The sequence below is a fragment of the Amblyraja radiata genome, chromosome 3, assembly GCF_010909765.2.
Source record: "Amblyraja radiata isolate CabotCenter1 chromosome 3, sAmbRad1.1.pri, whole genome shotgun sequence".
Taxonomy (NCBI): Eukaryota; Metazoa; Chordata; class Chondrichthyes; order Rajiformes; family Rajidae; genus Amblyraja; species Amblyraja radiata.
This window is the reverse complement of record NC_045958.1, coordinates 729985-741236: the sequence shown is the minus strand read 5'-3', so window position 1 is coordinate 741236 and position 11252 is coordinate 729985. Positions and strand designations below refer to the sequence as shown.

The window sequence follows — 11252 nt, the reverse complement described above, 5'->3', positions numbered from 1 at the left end:
CAAAACATCACCTATTCCTTGTCTCCAGAGATGCTGCCTGACCCGCTGAGTCTGACCCAACATTTCTATGTCTATTTTCTGTGCAAACCACCATCTATCTGCAGCTGCTTCCTGCACACTGTGGAAATAAATGCTCGGTGCACCCAATCATGTGTGTTTTTTTTACATTGCAAATTCGTGCAAACCACAAATGCGCCGTACGTACATCTTTAAATGCTGTGCTGAAACATCCAACTTTGTTGTGGCAAGGCACTGCTGTCAGACAGTGTGTGGGAGGAAGAAGCATTAACTTCAACAGCTGTTTCTTGACCCCGGCTGTCAGTCTTCCCAAGAATAAATTTTTGGAGTGTCCCATTACAACCCTGTAGGGGATTATCTAATGTTCAGAGCCCTGCCTGCGAGAGGGGGAGCGTTAGGAAAGCTGCCTGGCCAAGCGCAAGGTAATGAGCAATGCAAGAGTCGGCGTTTACAAGGTGCGGCGCGGAGACAGGGCAACTTTCAATGCAGCATGGTTGCGTGTTTACAAAGCACGTTTCCCCTGTAGGGAGAGTGCAGTTCGAGTACTTGCACACACTACAGTAATTCCCCTGCAAGGGCGACTTGAAACTGGCTGTGCTGAATAGCATTTGCTCTTCCCACCGCCTCCCTCTCTCCTCCACCGTTGCTGCTGCTGCTGTTGCTGCTACAACTGCTACAGCCTCATACATACCCCGGAAGTTTAGCCTCCACTGCTCGCCAAACTTTCTCCACTGACACTGCCTGCCTGTTTTCACCCCCCACATATATACACCTTGGGTATGTGCTGTGTCTCTTCTGTGTGCAACTCCATTACTCGCTCGTTCTTTACACGTAGGAAGAAGCACCCATAGATAGGTTCTTTGTGTTTATATATATATATATATATATATATATATTGTGTGCATTTTCCAGGGAGAGGGTTTTAACCAGACCGAGTTAATAATCGGATCTGAACTGCTGTCCTTGCAAACTGCTCGGTGCCCCCCTTGTTTAAAACACTTGCCACCGTGAGTTGGAAGCAGTATCCCTACATATATTAAATGCAGAAATAAAAAAACGGAATTGCGATTTTTGTTGTTTTAGTTGGGGTGGAGTTGTGTATCTGATGTAGTTATAACACGATTTTCTTGCCAGAGATTCCTACTGATGGCTACTTGCATTTGAAGCCTGCCCAAATGAAATATGTATTAGTGTATATATTGGGTGGTTTTTAAATGATCCTGGATTGGTCCACTGTGCGTTACAGATGTACTGTCTTTCATTGTTGAACATGATTTGGATTTGCCCCTTATCTTGCCTCTTAACAGGAAGTAGCCCTGCATTTACAACAATGATTGTACTGCCCTGTTTCATTTGTGGAATATGATATGATTTATAAGTTAATGAATATCACTACCACAAAAAAATATTGCTTTTGTCTTTCAAATCACTTCCTGACATTTTCATGTTTCCATATAAATCTTCCCCTTGGGAGGGAAAAGTGTTCGTACAAGTTCTCTTTTTAAAAATATTAACTGATTTACAAAATAAGGTTTTATCTGACATGCCCTTTATAATTTTTTACCATATTGTGGATATTGTGTGAATGTATTTTTGCAATGCTTCAGAAAAGGACTATGTGTTGTAAATTAGAAATGTTAACCATATGAAGGTAAATCGGTATTATTTGTAAGGGCATGTATGTAGAAACATTTAAAAGTATACGTGACATGCTGGAAAACTGTTCTTGGGTCCCTTTTTAAAATGGAGTTACTTGTTCAGACAAATCAGAGGGTTAGAAATAAATCCATTTGGCTGTAGAGCTGGAAAGCACATGATGCCTTCATGAATAATGTATTTTTCTACTCTTTGTGAGGTCCACCTGAATGCATGGAACACCAGCAGCTGGGATAATAAATAGGTTGTTCTGATCTTGGAGTCTATTATAATAGTTGGTTAACAAGATGTGTTTCTACTTAAGAAGTGGTGAAAAATGCAGCAAACATTAGCCACTGCTGTCCTTACATATGGCAATAAAGGATCTATCTATCTATCTATCTATCTATCTATCTATCTATCTATCTATCTATCATCATAATTGATAATGAATTTCTCTCACACGTAAGCAAAAGTCAACTTGTTATAGAGTCTTACAGTGTGGAAACCAGCCCTTCTCCTTGCCCACACCGGCCAACATATTCCATCTACACTAGTACCACTTGCCTGCATTAGGCCCATATCCCTCTAAACCTGTCCTATCCATGTTGTTATTCCTCTATTCTGACTGCTCTATTTTCAGGGTGACCTGGTTCGCATTGAAACAGGCCCTTCTTTCTGCTATGTCCACGTTGACCATTGAACACATCTGTACAAGCCCTATTTGCTCACATTTTGCCCGTATAGTGAAAGAATGTTAGGCTGCTATTTGAGGAAACTTGCATCCATACTTCAGTTGTGCCTTGTAAATATTTTGCCCTGGCACACAAACTAACTGAACCTCCGTTAGAAGCAGTAAACCAACTGTTTGGAAACCCGTACTTTTGTGACGGACTGGGAAATACTGGTGAAATAACAAACATGGGGGAATTCAAAACTTCCAAAATGAAAAGACAATTATGGATTGAGAAAAGTGGAGGCAGTGAGAAGCTGACGAGGACTAAAATACTTGTCCTCATAGAAGGAATGACATTGTGAAGAATTGGTTTCTATCCCACCAGTTAAGTTTGATTTTTATGACTGTTATTCACAGTCCTTGCTATATTTCACTGAAGTAAAATGGCACAGCTATGCATAGGCTGCTGAAGCTCCAGCAGAAAATATTAATGTTATAGCAACATGGTGATATTTACTTCCATATAAATCCTAGACAGGTTCGGCAAATCGGTACTTGCAGGAGTGTCCACTGGTTTCTTATTTATAGATCTTGAAATAGTAAACATAAGCAGCTGCTATGAACTCCTGCATTTCATTTGGTGAAGGCACTCACAGAGTTCTTGTGTGCAGGGGAGATCCAGCACATAAACCCATACTATGGCAGATCAACCATGTATTCAAGGCATGTGATGTGGATGGGTAGCCAGCGGATGCTGGTGCCCAAATTCCCTGTCGTAGAGGTTGTGGGTTAGGATGGTGCTGTGGAATGGTGCAGGTGGTGGATTTTGGATGGCAATGCATTTTGCAGATAGTAGTCTGCAGCATTACATGCTGAAGATAAAGCGAATAAAATGGATTGGACAGTGGATAGGGTCAACATAGAAACACAAAGTGCAGGACAGGAACAATGTTAGCTTGTTCTATGTCATGCTTGTCCACATCACTGCCCAATTGCCTCTTAAACATTGGTATCATGCCTGTTAATATCACCTCCCCTGATTGCACAATGTGTTTAAAAAATAATAATACATTTGGCTCTCAGATCTCCTTTTAAACAATCCCTCTCACCTTAAACCTATGCCTTTTGACATTTTCGTAGGGGGCAAAATAATCTGTCTACTTACCGTATGTATTCATCTCATTCTTTAAAATATACTTATCAGGTTGTCTCTCGGCCTGCATGCTTAGTTTCATAGACTGATGAACAAGGGCCGCCAGATCCCATTGTACTTCCCCTTTTCCCAACTTGACACCATTTAGATAATAATCTGCCTTCCTGTTTTTGCTACCAAAGTGGATAACCTCACATTTATCCACATTAAACTTCATCTGCCATGCATCTGCCCACTCACCCAACCTGTCTAAGTCACCCTGCATTCTCATAGCATCCTCCTCACAGTTCACACTGCCACCCAGCTTTGTGTCATCTGCAAATTTGCTTATGTTACTTTGAATCCCTTCAACTAAATCATTAATATATATTGTAAATAGCTGCGGTCCCAGCACCGAGCCTTGCGGTACCCCACTTGTCACTGCTTGCCATTCTGAAAGGGACCTGTTAATCCCTACTCTTTGTTTACTGTCTGCCAACCACTGTTCTATCCATGTCAGCACTCTACCCCAAATACCATGTGCCCTAATTTTGCCCACTAATCTCCTATGTGGGACCATGTCAAATGCTTTCTGAAAGTCCAGGTACACTACATCCACTGGCTCTCCCTTGTCCATTTTCCTAGTTACATCCACAAAAAATTCCAGAAGATTAGTCAAGCATGATTTCCCCTTCGTAAATCCATGCTGACTCGGACCGATCCTGTTACAGCTATCCAAATGTGCCGCAATTTCATCTTTTATAATTTCATCTTCCCCACCACCGACGTCAGGTTAACTGGTCTATAATTCCCTGTTTTCTCTCTCCTGCCATTCTTAAAAAGTGAGATAACATTAGCTACCCTCCAATCCACAGGAACTGATCCTGAATCTATAGAACATTGGAAAATGATCACCAATGCATCCACGATAATCCTAGCAATAACCTGGCAAACTTCCTCTGCACCCTCTCCAAATGTTCCTATGGAGTGCTGTCCAGAACTGCGCACCATTCCCCAAATGTGGCCTAACCAAAGTTTTATACAACTGCAACTTCTATATACAGTGGCCCAATTGGTGAAGGCAAGCATGTAGTATACCTTATTTACACCCTTTGCACTTGTCTTTCCACTTTTGAGGATCCATGGACTAACTTGCAGCTCAAGAGAAACATCAGTGCACCTTGTGGTCCTTCCATTGACTGACTTTCATCTCACATATGATTTTCCAAAGTTCATCACATGCGCTTGTCAGGATTAAACTCCATCTGCCATTTTCCAGCTGAAAGGTATCCTGTGACTGCCTTCCTCACTATCCACAACTCACCCAGTTTTTGTGTAAAAATTGAAACATTAATCAGACTATCTACATTTTCATCCAAATCATTATGTATTATAAACAACAGCTCCCAACACTAATCCTTTCCAGAAACCATTGGGCACAGACCTCCAATGAGAATGAGAATGACACCACTCCAACATTAACCTTTCTCTTGCATTCTCTCTTCCTCTTCCCATTTTGTATTCAATTTACCAAGTGGCTGTGGAGACTGCCATGTGGTTTAATCTTCTGGACCAACCTACTAGGAGCTGATTCAACTCACCTCATTGAGTGCTCTACTAAAGTCCATTCAGACAATGTCTACTGCTGATTTCTCATCACTTATCTTTATTTATTGCCGTATACCCAAGTATGGTGAAGTACAGTTACAATAAAAATCTTGCGTGCAGCAGCATCAATCCTCATAGAGTCATATAGCATGGAAACGAGTCCTGCAGCCAAACATTCCCACACCGACGAATATGCCCCAACTGCACGAGTCCCATCTGCTCACGTTTGGCCTATATCCCTCCAAACTTATCCTCCCAATGTACCTGTCCAACTGTTTATTTAAATATTGTGATAGTACATGCCTCAACTACCATCTCCAGCAGCTTGTTCCATATCCCTATCACCCGTTGTGTATTTGCTTGCTAATCATGCCTTGTATGTTTTCATCCAAATCATTGCTGTAGATGACAAACGGCAATGGACCCAGCACCGAACCCTGAGGCACACTTTATTCACAGGCATCCAGTCTGAAAAACAATGTAATCATCACCCTCTGCTTCATTCCATGAAGCCAATCTTCTATCCAGTTGGCTATTCTCTCCTTGGATCCCATGCGATCTAACCTTCCAGAGCAGCGTACCAATCGGAACGTTGTCAGATGTTTCGCTAAAATCCATATCTACAACGTCTACAGGTCTGCCTTCATCAACCCTTTTGGTCACATATTCATAAAACTCGTAGATTCATGAGGAACCCATGTACAACAGCAAGTTGACTATCCATAATCAGCCCTTATCCATCTAAATACATGCGTATCTTAACCCTCGGTATACTGTCCACAAACTTTCCGGCCATAGATGTTAGACTCCCTCTGATATGGGCTCAGATAACACGCAAAAACATAAATTTTGTAGATAAATGATCCAAGGCAATGAAAAGAAAAAGACTGCAAAAAATAAGACATTAGTACAAAAAGACACAATTGGAAGACACATCCCTGATGGTGCAGGAGGTGGGCCGGAGTGTTCCTTTGCTGAGGTGAGATTAGGATTGTGTAGGTCAGTTCAGCCGCTTGATTAAATTAGTTGTTCGTGAACTGGGACATAAAGCCTCTGTATCCTCTGGTCAATGGTAGCAGCGAGAAAAGGTTATGACCTGGGTGATGATGATCCTTGATGATAGATGCTGCTGTCCTGAGGCAGACCTTCATGTAGATGCTATCATTGGAGAGGGGGGGGGGGGGGGGGGGGACACACTGCCCCCCTGGGATGAGTCCAGTCCACCGCTCTCTGCTAATGATTGAGAACAGACTGGCCATTTTCTAGCTTGATTCAAAATGTCCTGCTTTTTGTGAACTGGATATACCTGTGCAATTTTACACAGATTATATTAGCATTAGAATCATATTATGCATGTAAGGGAGCCTAACTGCAACTTACTGGCCTCATTATTTCACCCCATGAGAGAAATTCCCTTCACTCCACCCATGACAACCCCCTTCTTCTCTGCCACCTAGACTAACTATTGTTTCTTTTTTTGATGATGGTTCTCTGACCTGAAATGTAACTATTTCTCTTTCCACAAATGCTGCCAGACCAGCTGTGTTTCCAGTGTTATTTGCCACTAGTTCAGTTTTCCACATTGCTTAGTGAATATTGTTGGCCAGTGTTATATCAGTGTTGTGTTGGGATGCAGAAGCTTTGTCAGCATTGGTCTTCTGGACTATCACAGGCTGCTGTGGTCCCATAGCTTTTGCTATATAAATGAAACTCTCCAAATGTATTTTAAAATGTTGTATTGTCCCTGCCTCAACCACTCTCATTGACAAGCTTGTTTTATATACCCACCATCCTGTGTGTGGGAAAAACCTGTTTCTCACATCCTGTTGTATATTTTCCCCTCTTCCTTTGAAAGATTGCCCTTTAGTTTTAGACTACCCTCCCCACCTACCTCAATACCGATTCATCTTCTCTATGCCCCTTATAATATTATAAACCTCTTTAAAGTCTCCCCTCAGCTTCCTTCATTCCAGGGAGATGTATCCCAGCCCATCCAGTCTCTCTTCATACTTCAAGCCTTCTGGTCAGGCACCATCCTCGTGAATCTTGACTGTTACTGAGTTAGGGAGGTTGCAGTGAAGCTGGGACTTTGTCGGCAGGGACTGCACAGTGGTCACTTGTGCCTGAGCTGCCCTGGTCAGCAGCACCTGCCACAAGTAGGTTGGCAAGAATGAAGCCATGTGGTCTTGCCATCATATTGGTGCCTTTTACCACTTGACTTGCCCAAGGCACACTTTGTGATGGACATTGTCAATAACCCCCACTCCCAAGGCTATGTTCGGTGCCCTTGCTACCTTCAGTACTTCTTCCTAGTGTTCAACATGAATATTGATTTGCAGCAGAACGATGGTGAATGGTAATCGGGAGCGTTGCTGGATGTGGTTGGTCCCATGCATAGAGTTCCATAGAACTGAGTCAGTGTTAAAGGTGCAGGGCTATGCCTCCCACTGTTAAACTGCTCCCACTTGGTCCGGCTGTCCTGTCAGTGGGACTGGGCACATCCAGATATTGTGATGGGGAGCTCTTGCATCGTAAGTGAGGTTCGCAATGCAAAAGAGAGAGCTTCCAGGTATACATACGCTTTCCCATTCTTAGAATATCTCGGTACTTCACAGCCAGTGAATTACTTGTTAAAACTGCCCATTGTGTTGTGGCAAAACAATAGGTGGCAATCAGAAATGGCAATAACAGAAATGTCCAATGAGTTTCTTTCTGATGTTGGTTAAGAATTTGCCTTGGATTGGTTAGGAGAAAAGGTCCTAAAACGATTTAATTGTGCAGTGACCAGGTGTTGCCATTGTCCACAAGAAGTTGGCGTTTGGTTTCCATCCTGAAGATGGCATCATGTTGAGGGACGGACAGTGCCTGAACAATGACCTAAATGTTGAATCATTTTGCTTCAAAGTTAACATTGCAATGCAGTGTGTAATATGTACAGGATGGAATTTGCTAACCAGAGGAGGGCGGCACATGTATGCATCGTTGTATGTTCTCCCTGTGACCATGTGGGTTTTCTCCGGGTGCTGGCGTTTCCTCCCACCTTGTAAAGAAGTGCCGGTTTGTAGGTTAATTGGCTTCTGCAGATTGTCCCTCGTGTGTAGGATAGAACTCATGTGCGGGGATCGTTGGTGGGCCGAAGGGCCTGTTTCCACGCTGTGTCTCCAAACTAAACTAAAGTTTCCCCATGCTCAAGTAATCCATAATACACTTTTAATTACGGTGTTGGGGATTGCTTATATGTGCATTTTGCAGTGTGCAGAGTTTTTGTGTAATGGGAGACTTTGACTATTGATTAGTATGGGTGTCAGGGGTTATGGGGAGAAGGCAGGAGAATGGGGTTAGGAGGGAGAGATAGATCAGCCATGATTGAATGGCGGAGTAGACTTGATGGGCCGAATGGCCTAATTCTACTCTTCCTTATGACCTGATGAAAACCAATGCAGGTATGGGCATGTAGCGGGAATAAAGTGACAACAATTAAAACATTCCCTTGAGGAATTCATTTGGAGATGATCCTTGCCGGTTTCCTCTGTGATCTGCTCCACATATCTGTAAAAACGGTTCAGTCGGTTGGTTATTTAGTTCCTGTAATGTGAAATATTTGGTATGTTGGAGATGCTACACAAATGGAATTAGTGTTTGTATTGGCTTGAATTAAAGAGATGGCAAGTAATGCTGAGGGGAGCAGCTGCTTCGAGTTGGTACTGCTTCAGAGACAGGAAGTGGAACCTTGCCTGTAGAGGATTTGAGGAATTGGCAATGTTGTTTGCATTACCAAGGCCAAAGCTCTGAGATGGGTGGGATTTAATAATGCCTCTCCTTTGCGGGGGAAAAAAACTGGAGCTCTTCAAATATGTATTTATGAATAACACAAAAGCAATTTGACTTCCAGTCATTCCTTAATTAGAATGATGAGGTTGTGTGTTTAGCTGTTCATTCACATGAAATACACAGGTTTATGTGGCATATTTAAGGACATAGGGGTATGTGACCCCTCCCCCCCCCCCCACCCTGCCAGCATAACTTAATGTATATTCCTTGGTCATCGGTGATTTCATAAAGAAACCTATGAAAACATTATGTCTTCCCCAACACAGTGTTAGGTGGTGAATCTGTGGAATTCTTTGCCACGGATGGTTGTGGAGCCTAAGTTAGTGGATATTTTTAAGGTAGAGATAGATAGATTCTTGATTAGTAGGGAGAGATAGAGCAGCCATGATTGAATGGCAGAGGAGACATGATGGGCCAAATGGCCTAATTCTGGTCCAATCACTTATGAACATGAACCAGAAGTCCTGGGTGAAACTCGTAATCTACAACGGGTTAGAACTGTGGTGATCCCGTATCATATACAAAGCCCAGGCATGACTTTCCAAAGGCCAGAAAGAGCATGAAGGGACAATTTTGGGCAAAGCTGGAGTCACGGGACATATGCTTAATGGTTGTGGCAGGGTTTGCATTCTATAATCACTTCCAAGGTGAAACCCAATACGTAAATGGCAATGACCCATCACTTCTGAATTATCTTAATGCCTTTTGTGTAAGCTTTGAAGGGGAGAATGTTGACATACCACAAGCTCTCACAGCCTCTGATGATCCTATAAACATCAGTCTCTTATGTCGACATCAAAGCATCCTTCAAGAGGATGAATCTACACAAAGCATTCGGCCCAGATGACATACTTGGCTCGATGCTAAAGACCTGTGCGGCCAAACTGGTGGGAATGTTTAAGGACATCTTCAACCTGTTGTGATCTGAAGTTTCCACCTTCTTTAAAAGGCCATCTATCCTACCAATGCCCAAGATGAACACAGTGCACAGCCTCAATGACTACTATCCAGCAATGCCTACATCCACCATAATGAAGTGCTTTGAGAGGTTGGTTATGGCATGAATGGCCTGCGTCTGCTTTAATTAGTCTATCACCACAACAGGTCAACAGCAACACCTATCTCACTGGCTCTCCACTCTGCACTGGACTATCTGGATAACAAGAATGCATGATGCCAGGCTGCTGTTCATCGACTGCAGCTTTGTGTTTCAACACGATCATCCCCTCCAAACTCCTCAACAAGTTTCAAGACCAGGGCTTCTGTTGCTCCTTTTGCAACTGGGTTCTTTACTTCCTCATCGGATGACCTCACTTGGTGTGGATCAGTAACAGTAATTCCTCCTCACTGATCGTCAATACGGGTGCACCTCGAGCTCCTCACCTCCTCAGCTACCTGCTCTGCTCTCTTCACACTAAGCTCAGCTCCAGTGTTGTGTATAAGGGTAGCACGGTGGCACAGCAGTAAAGTTGCTGCCTTACAGCGCTTGCAGCACCGGAGACCTGGGTTCGATCCCGACCTCGTGTGCTGTCTGTACGGAGTTTTACGCTCTCCCTGTGACGTACGCGGGTTTCTCCAAGTTCTTCGGTTTCCTCCCACACTCCAAAGACGTACAGGTCTGTAGGTTAATTGGCTTGGTACAAATGTTAAAAAAAATATCCCTAGTGCGTGTAGGATAGTGTTAATGTGCGGGGATCGCTGGTCGGCAAGGACCCGATTGGGCCGAAGGGCCTGTATCTCCAAACTAAACTAAAATACATTTGTTGATGACCTCACTGTTCTGCCATTCTAAAGAATAGTGCTCCAAGATCTTCGACATCTACCCTACAAGATCTACTGGGATTATGAGCCCATATCGTCTCAGTAGTTGCTTCTAATTGAGCCATAGCTCATACAGGGCTCGAAGGGCCGAATGGCCTTCTCCTGCACCTATTTTCTATGTTTCTATTAAACTGTCCCTGAATGAAGGAATGCATTTTCAAACTTCTGTACCTCTTGCCTGATCAGAGAGAGAAGAAGAGGGAGTGACTGGGGTGAAACAAGTCCTTGATTATGCTGGTGGCCTTGCCAATTGCCAACCTCTGTGGTCTCCCAATGGTTCAATCATCTTTTGTTCCAGCCTTCAAGATTTTGGTTCAATTCCAATTTATCAATCGATTTTCTGGAGACATATAGGTTTCTCCTCTTGGATAGTCTTCTGCTGTTATTGCAAAGACAAACATTCTCCTCCCTATTGGCAATCAGCAAAACAAAATCTTCTCGGTTGTTTATTCTTGTATCAACAATCTTCGGTTTCTCATCTTTCTTTTGCAGTGGCAAAGTACTTGTGCTGCAGCAGTTTTCTACTTGCCC

General features: G+C 43.2%; 1 protein-coding gene across 3 annotated transcripts in view; it reads left to right on the top strand.

The window, feature by feature from the left end:
* Positions 1-260: 260 nt before the first annotated feature.
* Positions 261-11252, top strand: part of atg10 (autophagy related 10) — a 274076-nt gene continuing 263084 nt past the window's right edge. For 2 of the 3 annotated variants that reach the window (XM_033017221.1, XM_033017223.1), the window contains exon 1: positions 639-795. The gene's annotated coding sequence lies outside the window, so the exon portion shown is untranslated. Of the gene's footprint in view, positions 441-638; positions 796-11252 lie in introns of those variants that run through there. The other variant, XM_033017222.1, reaches the window with a different exon arrangement.